The sequence below is a fragment of the Acinonyx jubatus genome, chromosome B3 (genome assembly GCF_027475565.1).
Source record: "Acinonyx jubatus isolate Ajub_Pintada_27869175 chromosome B3, VMU_Ajub_asm_v1.0, whole genome shotgun sequence".
NCBI lineage: Eukaryota > Metazoa > Chordata > Mammalia > Carnivora > Felidae > Acinonyx > Acinonyx jubatus.
The window spans coordinates 6,146,793-6,156,839 of record NC_069386.1 but is presented as its reverse complement, the minus strand read 5'-3'; the positions used below and the strand labels follow the sequence as shown (position 1 = coordinate 6,156,839).

Below are 10,047 nucleotides of genomic sequence, written 5' to 3'. Positions count from 1 at the left end.
CATCCTACAGATGAAACTGAGTTGAGATTCAAACTCGGGGCTGTCCTATGTCACCACTCCATGCTGCTTGCCTCCTCTGGGCAGGGCAGAAGGAGGCTTTGGTTGCAGATACGTGCACCCCCTGCTGCAGAGAAAGACGTCTAAGTGCACAGCAAAGGAAGACCGGAGGGCAGGAGGCAAGGGCTGGGGAAGTTTGGAGATGAAGTCGGTGGGGGCACAAGTTTCCTCTGGAGTCACCCATTTTCTGGGGCGGGGGGCCATGAGCTCCTGTAAGCCAGGGATATGTCTTATGTACAACCCTTTTCCCTTCCCACAGCGCAGTGAGGATGCAGAGGAAGAAGGATGAAAGAAGGGGAGAAGAATATTCTTTGAGTACCAACTGTGTTCCAGGCACTGTTCTAGGTGCTGGGAGGTCAATCGTTGTCCACATGGAAGTTGCTGGGGGGAGGGGCTGCCTGACAAAAGCAAACCAATAGAGAAGTACACGGTATGCGTGAGGGTGACAGGTGCGTGCAGGAAAAGAAAATGGAGAGTGGGAGAGAGAGGGCTGGGAGCGTGATGTAAACAAAGTGGCCTGGGAAGGTCACATTGGGGGGGAGGGAGGGAGAGAGAAGGGACAGAGAGAGGACGGGAAAGGGGGAGAAAGGGAAGGAGGGAGGAAGGAAGATAGAGAAAGAAAGAGAAGATTCTTCCGCAGGCTCTAGTCCCACCTTGCCCCTGACCTGTAGGCCCCTGACCTGTAGGCATGACCCCTCAGCAGCATTTTGATGCGGCCGCACTTTCCAGAGCATCTGCCCCTTGGTCTTGGTGGTGGACTGAGCTCTCAGTTTCCCCCGAATGGCCAGGAGTTTTATTGTTGGTGCCCCTGGCCGGGGTGGGGGGTGGGGGTGGGGGTGGGAATGGCTCTCAGAAACCTAGAAAAAAAAAATCTCCTCCCAGAACATTTTCTCTCCAGCTACCAAGATAAGGCCAGGCCAGCAGGCTGCCGCACCTCGGATGAGGCTGGTTCTCTGCAGAGTGTCTATGCTCCCTGGGTGATGGGGGCGCTGCGGCTGGGGTAGAAAGACAGCAGCTCTCTCCTCCGGGCCCCTTTCCACTTCCTCCTATCCTCAGTCTCCACTTCATTCATTCATTCACTGATCTTTCTTCCTAGCACTGGCCTCACATTATCTGTTCCTAGGCCAGAATGTCAATCCCCAGGGGCAAGGGCCCCTAGAAGACAGCCTGGCTCAAGATGGTTGCTCATTAATGATTTTTTGAATGAGTGAATGAATGAGCTTAATTTATTCAGCAATCAAGCATGTACAGAGCACCTACTGCATACACAGCTCAGCATCAGGTGCAAATAGCCTCACAAAGACACCCCCTAGTTCGTACTATGCGAGAGGAGGCACGAGGTGACTTGCCCCGGTAGTTAAAGCAGAATCAAGGACATTCCCGTGTAGTTGAGGAGAGCCTGGTGGGCACTGCAGTGATCAGGGTGGGCTTCATGGAATAGGCAGACCGGTCTAGGATTTGCAGAGTGCACAGGAGGTAGACCTTTCCTTCTCTGACCTCTGGCTTTTCTTCTCTCGCCTGCCCCCCATCCAGATGATTCCAGGCCACATCCCCATCCTAACCTGGTACTTCCTGTGACCACCAACAGGCTGGAATTCTGGGCTCATCCCGAGACCAGGGTTCAAGAAACTGGCTGCTCAGGTCTGTAGGACCAGAAAGGGGTTTGCCAGAGAAGCTAGCCACTTCCTCCTAAAATGTGGGTGACCTGACCAGTGGGGATGACAGATGGGGATGACAAATTGGGATGGTTCCCTCCCCAGCTGGAGAGGCAGGGCGTAGCAGCTACATGGGCTGGCAGGGCTGGAGGCGGGGTGGGTGGTGGTGGTGTGGTTTGGGGCAGAGGTGATTCAGATTGTCCTGTTTGGGGTCAGGGTGTCCCTGTTCCAGGCACGGTGGCCTCTGCTGTCCCTGCACAGGAGAGGGAGCTATGCAGAGACAGTCACTGTCATTGCCCTTCCCTGTGCCCATCCCTCTGGGCAGATGGTCACAGCACTTTTCACAGCTTTGGCCTCGGTCCCACGTCCAGCCTGAGGTTGCGGCAAGGGCACCAGCAGCCCAGGACTCATGAGTTCTTGGGGCCGGCCCCAGTCCCACAGATTCGCTGGTGCACACGGCCCGTCTGGGCCTTGTTGGCTCCGTCTGCAAATGGGTGCCTCCGTGTCTGTCCTGCTCTCCGCTCCCACCTGCTGTCATGCTCACAGCACAGCACCTGGGTGCTTAGCGCCTCGGCCCAGAAGTTCAAAGGGGACGGGTCCTGAGAGCTGCCACCTGGGTGTACTTGGGCAAGTGGCTTCACCACTCTGTGACTCCATTCTCCCACCCACACAGTGGTGTGCCAGCAGCCTCCCAGGGTGGTTAGGTCTGAATGACTCTAAGGCTTTCACACGATGCTTTTCACACAGTGTGGCAGGTGCTCTCCGATGCCATGGGAAATGAATGGGAAAGTCCCTTGCGAGTCATAGGGTCATAAATATAACCAGGGGTGGCTTCTTGGATGGCGGATGATGGCATTGTTCTTTGGTGCTCTTTGAAAAGCCTGCCCCCCTCCCCCGCCCCCCGCCCACCCCCGAGAGCGAGCGCCACGCCCTCCCCGGAATCACGGGGCTCTGGGAACGAGGTTTGGAGCCCCGGGAAGCAGTTCTGGCCACTCATCCTCTTTCTTCATTCTCTTAGAGCCTCAGACTGTACCACCACCCCACGCCCATGGGGAGGTCTCCGGTGTGGCCAGCCTGCCGGGAAGGGACAGGATGCAGGCCTTTCTGCAAAGTTCTCTCCTCTGTGACCTCTTGTGGGATCGAAAGTGAGGCCACCAATAGTGGGAAACTAGACATCTCACTCACTCGGCCTGGAGGGCTGCTCCGACAAGGACACAGCATGTCGTCCGTGCTACGCCTGCTAAAAACACTTACCGTCAATTTAATCACGTGGAAACAGCAGACAGACCCAAATCAAGGGACGTCCTGCAAGACGACTGGCCTGGGTTCTTCTTCTTTTTTTTTTTTTTTTTAAATATTTATTTATTTGTGAGAGGGAATCAGAGCATGAGCAGGGAGGGGGAGCAGAGAGAGAGAGGGAGACACAGAATCCGGGAGCAGGCTTCAGGCTGTGAGCTGTGAGCACAGAGCCCGACGCGGGGCTTGAACCCACGAACCGTGAGATCTTGACCTGAGCTGTAGTGTGCACGTATGCGTACAGAGAGAGGGGCCAAAGTGGTGGATCCAGGTGAAGGGTACATGTGTGTGCATTGTACTAATTCTTGTAACTTTTCTGTAGGCTTGCAAATTTGTAAACAAGAAGTTTGGAGGAAAGCCCTGCGGGGCTGTCATTGGAAGTCTCCAGTGTGCCTCCCCAAGGCCTGGGGTGCAAGCCCGGAGTCATAGGCTCAAGGGGAGTCTCTCACACACCCTCTGCCTGATTACAGTTCACACTCCGCATGCCCCACGGGGCCCTCTGTGTTCCCTACAGTCTAGAGGCCAGCACATATGTATTCAGTACCCACCCCCTGTCAGCACCCACTCCCTCCCTCCCTAGACGAGGCGCGGACACCTGAAGACGGGGTCCCTGTGTTTCCAGTGCACACGGTTCATGGGAGTCAGCTCGCATCACTGCAGAGTCTGTTGTGGCTACAGGACCCAAAGACTCACAGCCAGATTGCAGGGGTCCAGGGCAAGGCGGAAGCAGACGTTGTCACAGCGGCAGCTCTGTGAACTGGAAGCTCCGGGTGTTACAGTGTCACCTCCTCACAGTGGCTGACCACGCGGGAGGGATGTTCTGCTCGTGTGTTTGTCTGATGCTGGTGCCGATAGCACCCTCCGCTCCTAGTTGAAACAACTGGAGATGTCTCCAGATGTTGCCAGACAATGGGGCAGAGCACCTACGCGCTGAAAAGGCAGCTCTTGGCCCAGCCCTGCTCCTGGCCGGAGGGCCGTGCCCCTGCTCCGGAGGTGAGCAGGTGGCTAAGCCCTGCGTGAGCCCTCTACTACCTCTGCAGGTTCCTCCTGCGGAGCAGGGCTGGGGGTGGGAGGGCTGGATGTGGCTTCTGTCCTCCCGCTGCCCTTGCCTCCGCAGCTGCGCTGGCTGCTCTCCGTGGGGAGTCCAGTGCGTGGCAGCCCCACCGGGACAGATGAGACGGACGGAGACAGGCCGAGCCCTGTTCATTACCCTCGGCCCCCTGGGGGAGGTCTCCCAGGCCGGCGCCCAAGGGCCCCAACGTGCAATGTGCTTTGAGGAGTGTCAGTGGCCTCAGGGTTCCTGGCCAGGCCTGGCCTTCCAGACAGTGAGACGAAGGGAGAGATCTTGCACGGGGTCGACCCCTCCGTCCCCACGGGGGCGGCTGGAGTTCTCTCTGCGGCCTAAATGGAGGTACTGCTCTCCAGACAGTTTTAAATAGTCTCTGAGTCCTTGGACAGCCAGGCCTCTGGGAATTTGCCATTGGCACTAAAGTGCGGCCAGAATGCAGTGGTGTGGCCAAACCGGAGTGCTGACCTGGACCCCGGGCTTCCCCCAAACCAGCCGCTGAAACGTCAACACTCTTCTAATGGGGACCCTCCAGAACCTCCTCTCCACTCCCACCACCTCCTCCAACCCCCCCCCCCCACCCTTTGCTGCTACCCTGATGGTTAGATATTTTGACCACCTCCTCTTTGCTCACTTTATCATCCAACACACATTTATTGCAAACCTATCATGAGCCAGGTCCTATGCTGGGTGCTGCTCTCGATGTTTTCCTGAGCCCCCAGGGGAGAGAGACATCCGCATGCCTTAATATAGTATGGCAGGTGCAAAGACAGAGGCCTGTAGAGAGCCTCCTGGGGGCACCATTGGAGATAGGAAGTGTCTGTGGTGGAGTCTCAGAGGAGTTATACATACTGGGTCTTGAAGGATGAATGGAGGTTCATAGAAAGACAAGGGAAGGGAATTCTAGGAAAAGGGACCAGCATGTGCAAAAGCACAGAGGTCATCCATAGGATGTGGAGAGAAAATATTAGAACTTGTATTTATATTCCTTTTTAGTCTCATACTTCTATTTTATAGACATTTAATGGTGGGCCTAACATATTATATATTTATGGTTTATTTTTAATACACATATTCTGAGGTGTACATCCCCACATTTTTTACTGATGCATAATCCAAATTGTTGCCAAGCCTGGTTTAGGACAGGTTGTCTTTGGACATGTAAATGTCCAAGAGGCAATATCTATTCTTGGAGCTAGACATGGGTGTGGGTCAGGGAGATAGCCTTGGGTGCTGGGTGGGGAGGAAGAGGAAAAGGTTTAGACTGAATGGAACAGAGCGGGGTGGAGGAGGAAACCAGTTGTTCTTAGCCTGGCTGCTCTTTGAATCACCTAAGGAGCTTTTAAAAAGTGCTCACTCCCAACTCCTTTGGTTTATCATCCTCTTTCAAATTCCCCAAGTAATTCCAATTGTAACCAGGAGTTGAGAACCACTGCCCTCTAGATCAGGTTTCTTCAAACTTTCGTGCTTGTGCACCCCCTAAAAGGATTCTGGAAAACGACATACTCTCATATTTTTAAATTGACACCTAAATTTTTGGTCACAATCTTTTTAAGTTTATTTTTTATTTTGGGAGAGACAGAGACAGCACGAGGTGGGGAGGGGCAGAGAGAGAGAGAGAGAGAGATGGAGGCAGAGAATCCCAAGCAGGCTCTACACTGTCAGTGCAGAGCCCGATGCGGGGCTCCAACTCACAAAACTGTGAGAATGTGACCTGAGCTGAAACTAAGAATTGGATGCTTAACCGACCGAGCCACCCAGGCGCCCCCTAAGCATAATTTTAATAGCTGCAAAAATATCGTTTCCTGCATGTTGTATATATTTTCTTCAGAACCTCAGAGTTACAAATTTGGTTGATTTAATTTTATATGGGAAAGTTCTGCCATATAAGCGAATTGGCAAAGCCAGAATTCATTGTCAAACCAGTCAACCCAGTTAGACTATCTGTCCAAGGAAAATCTGGATACAGTTTTCACTTCAAACAGATGTATTAATGCATAGGCTGGTGACAACCATCTCACTTCCATATTCTAATTCTAAGCTAAATAGATGCCTCATCACCTAGAATTTGTCCCTTCGATGGAATAAGATGCTGCCCCTTTAATATTTACGGCTGATGTTCAGTGTGCTTTTTTGAAGGGGTCTCTCCCTCAGGAGCGCATACGTTCTAATTGCCCCTTTGTTTATTTAGGTCCCCAGTGGTTTGCACACATCTAGATGATGCACCATGGTCAGACTGGGGTGGAGTGAAAAGGGAACCCTACTTGGAAAGGTAAGTGAGAGAACAAAGGAAAACTGGCTTGATGTTTGATGACAGAGGCAAATAGATTCATTAAATAAAATGAAAATAAAATAAAAATAAAATTAAAAAAATTAAAAAAAATAAAATAAATTTTTTTAACGTTTATTTATTTTTGAGACAGAGAGAGACAGAGCATGAACGGGGGAGGGTCAGAAAGAGAAGGAGACACAGAATCCGAAACAGGCTCCAGGCTCTGAGCTGTCAGCACAGAGCCCGACACGGGGCTCGAACTCACAGACCACGAGATCATGACCTGAGCCGAAGTCGGATGCCCAACCGACTGAGCCACCCAGGTACCCCACAAATAGATTCATTTTAGAAAGGAGGACCTAGGGGCACCTGGGTGGCTAAGTCAGTTAAGCGTCTGACTTCGGCTCAGGTCACGATCTCACGGTTTGTGGGTTTGAGCCCCGCATCGGGGTCTGTGCTGATAGCTCGGAGCCTGGAGCCTGCTTTGGATTCTGTATCTCCCTCTCTCTCTGCCTTTCCTCCACTCGTGCTCTGTCTCTCTCTGTCTCTCAAAAAAAAAATAAATAAACACTAAAAAAAGTTTAAAAAATAAAATAAAATAAAGAAAGGAGGACCTAGGGAGGTTGAGGATCTAGAAAGTGGTATCTTTAAAATTGTTCATGGTTTAAAAAAACAAAAAAAAAAAAACCAAAAAAACCCCAAAAAAACCAAAATTGTTCATGGTAGATCCATACATATATGGTATAGAATTGCTTCTGCAATTCTGTGGGGAACACAAAGTTTTTATGCCTACTCCGAAGGGGAAAAAAAGTGAGCTCTGATCCCTTCCTCATGCCATAAACATTAGTTCAAGATGGACCACAGACCTAAATGTGAAAACTAAACCAATAAAGCTTCTGGAAGTAAACACAGGAGGGAATCTTCACAAAGATCTTTTGAGCAGGACATAAAAAGCACTTTTTTAATTGGTAAATTGGACTTCATTAAAATAAAAACCTCTGTTTATCAAAAAATGCCATTTAAGAGAGTAAAAGGGCAAGAGAAGACTTTCACAATATATATGTTAGACAAAGGACTTGTGTCCTTAATATGTAAAGATCTCTTTCAAATCAGTAAGAAAAGGAAAACCAAACAAACAAAAATGTGGGCAAAAGTCTTGAAAAAGAGGCTATGTAAAGGGCTTGTAAGCATATGACAAGGCTCTCAACACAATTAGTCCTCAGGGAAACACAAAATAAAACCTCAATGAGATTCTATAATACTCATCAGAATGACTCAAATTGAAGCAATCAGCAATAAGAAAAGCTGTCAAGGATGTGGAGCATCGGGGAGCTCATGCCTTGCCCGAGGGGAGAGTAAATCAGTCAAAAGAAAACATACCCCTACTTTTTGTCTCGAAATTCCACTCCTAGGCATATACCCAAAGTGAGGGGGAAGCTGCAGTTCAGTCAGTGTGCAGCCAATAAGGGAGTATGTTGTTGCAGAGAATTTAGGACAGAATGAAAATGACTAAAAGTCAGTCTGTTTTGGGGGATCCTGGCGGGCTCAGTCAGTAGACCATGGGACTCTTGATCTCAGGATCATGAGTTTGAACTCCACGTTGGGGGTGGAGTTTACTTAAAAAAAAAAAGTCAATCTGCTTTTTATTATCTGTGCACCAGGACCAGCAATGCCAAAAGATGATAAAATGTGCCCCCCCACATTTTTTTTGGTCTAAGTTCTAAACAATTACTATAATTACCATTATTTGTTTGTTTATTTTTGAGAGAGAGAGAGAGAGAGAAAAACCACACGTGGGGGAGGGGCAGAGAGAGAGGGAAAGAGAGAGAATCCCAAGCAGGCTCCACGCTGTCAGCGTGGAGCCCAATGTGGGGCTCAAACCCACAAAACCATGAGATCATGACCTGAGCTGAAGTCGGATGCTTCACTGACGGCACCACTGAGTTTTAAAAATGGTCTCAAATTAACATATTTACAGCATGCAAATGAATGCTTCCGTAAGCATTGCATTGTTTATGGAAGTTAATTTAAAGGATGTCTGGTTATGCACTTGGCCCCCGAGACACATGGGCTTTGTGCATTTATGTATTTATTTAATGACACTTTTTCTTTTGATTGTGGTCAAATATGTGCAATCTACAATTTGCCATTGAAAACCAAAATTGTGTTTGAACGTACAATTCAGCGACATTAATTACATTTGTGCAACCATCACCATCCTCCACCTCCAGATTTTTTCATCTTCCCAAACGGAAGCTCTACCCATGAAACACTAACCCCCCACCTCCCCTCCCCCTGTCCCTTGGTAACCTCTCATATACTGTCTGTCTCTATGACCTTGTCGACTCGAGGTACCTGGTATAAGAGGAATCCTACAGGATTGGTCCTTTTGTGTCTGGTTTATTTCACTTAGTACAAGGTTTTCCAGGTTCCTCCATGTTGTCACATGGATGATGACTTTATTCCTTTTTATGGCTGAGTCATATTCCATTGTACCTGCATTCACTTTGAAGATCATTTTCCTAAAGGTTGGGAACCATTCAGTCCTTTTCAGATTACAGTTCCTGTCTCCAGTCCCCATGGTATGACAGACTCCTGCACTTGACTGTGTATTTGAAATAAGGGTAGCAGCATGATTTTAAAGACAAAGAAGCAGAACCTAAGGTACTTTAGTTCTTTTACTTTATGGGATTACTGGCATTTTTGTGTTTAAAATTGAGAACAGTAAAACAGAGTATAAACTGATAAAAGTTTTGGTCTTCTTTTTAAAAAGTTAACACACTTTAGGAAAGAGCCGAAATGTCCATCGATGGATGAATGGGTAAAGAAGATGTGGTGTGTGTGTATATCTTGCCATTTGCAATAGCATGGATGGAACTAGAGCATATTATGCTAAGCAAAATTAGTCAAGAGAGAGACAAATATCACATGACTTCCCTCATATGTGGAACTTAAGATACAAAACAGGTGAACATAAGGGAAGGGAAGCAAAACTAATATAACAACTGGGGCAAAACACAAGAGACTCTTGAATACAGAGAACAAACTGAGGGTTTCTGGAAGGGCTGTGGGTGGTGGGATGGGCTAAATGGGCAAGGGGCATTGAGGAGGGCATTGAGGAGGGGATGAGTCAATGATTTCTAGTCCAGAAATCATTACTGCACTATATGCTAACTAACTTGGATGTAAATTTAAAAAATAATCATAATAAAAAATAAGTAATTAAAAAGTTAACATACTTTAAAAGTATTAATCCTTTTTTGGGTATGGTAATATTTTCTTTTCATTTTTTTGCCAGTGTGATTACATGTACATGAAGTACAATAAAATAAAATATCACTGCCTCCTTTCTTGCCATTATTATTAGTATTATCAATTTCATTATTATTGCTGAAAACAGTTTTGCTGTATCGAGGGCTGGGAGCATTACAGAGGATCTAGTCCATGGGGCACCTGAGTGGCTCAGTTGGTTGAGCATCTGACTCTTGATTTCAGCTCAGGTCATGATCCCAGGGTTGTGGGATTGAGCCCCACATCGGGCTGTGTGCTGAGCATGAAGCCTGTTTAAGATTCCTTCTCTCTCTCTCTCTCTCTCTCTCTCTCTCTCCCTCTCCCTCTCCCTCTCCCTCCCTGTCTATCTCTTCCTCTGCCCCCTCCCCTATTCCCACTTGCTCTCTTCCTAAAAAAAAAAAAAAAAAAAA

General features: G+C 48.5%; 1 long non-coding RNA gene across 3 annotated transcripts in view; it reads left to right on the top strand.

Annotated features, from left to right (window-relative positions):
- The window catches only part of LOC128315857 (uncharacterized), a 30,050-nt gene that overhangs the window by 2,290 nt on the left and 17,713 nt on the right, over window positions 1-10,047 (top strand). For 2 of the 3 annotated variants that reach the window (XR_008298964.1, XR_008298962.1), the window contains exons 2-5: window positions 322-487; window positions 1,591-1,698; window positions 6,266-6,346; window positions 8,901-9,010. This is a non-coding gene — a long non-coding RNA (uncharacterized LOC128315857). Of the gene's footprint in view, window positions 1-316; window positions 488-1,590; window positions 1,699-6,265; window positions 6,347-8,900; window positions 9,011-10,047 lie in introns of all 3 variants that reach the window. The other variant, XR_008298963.1, reaches the window with a different exon arrangement.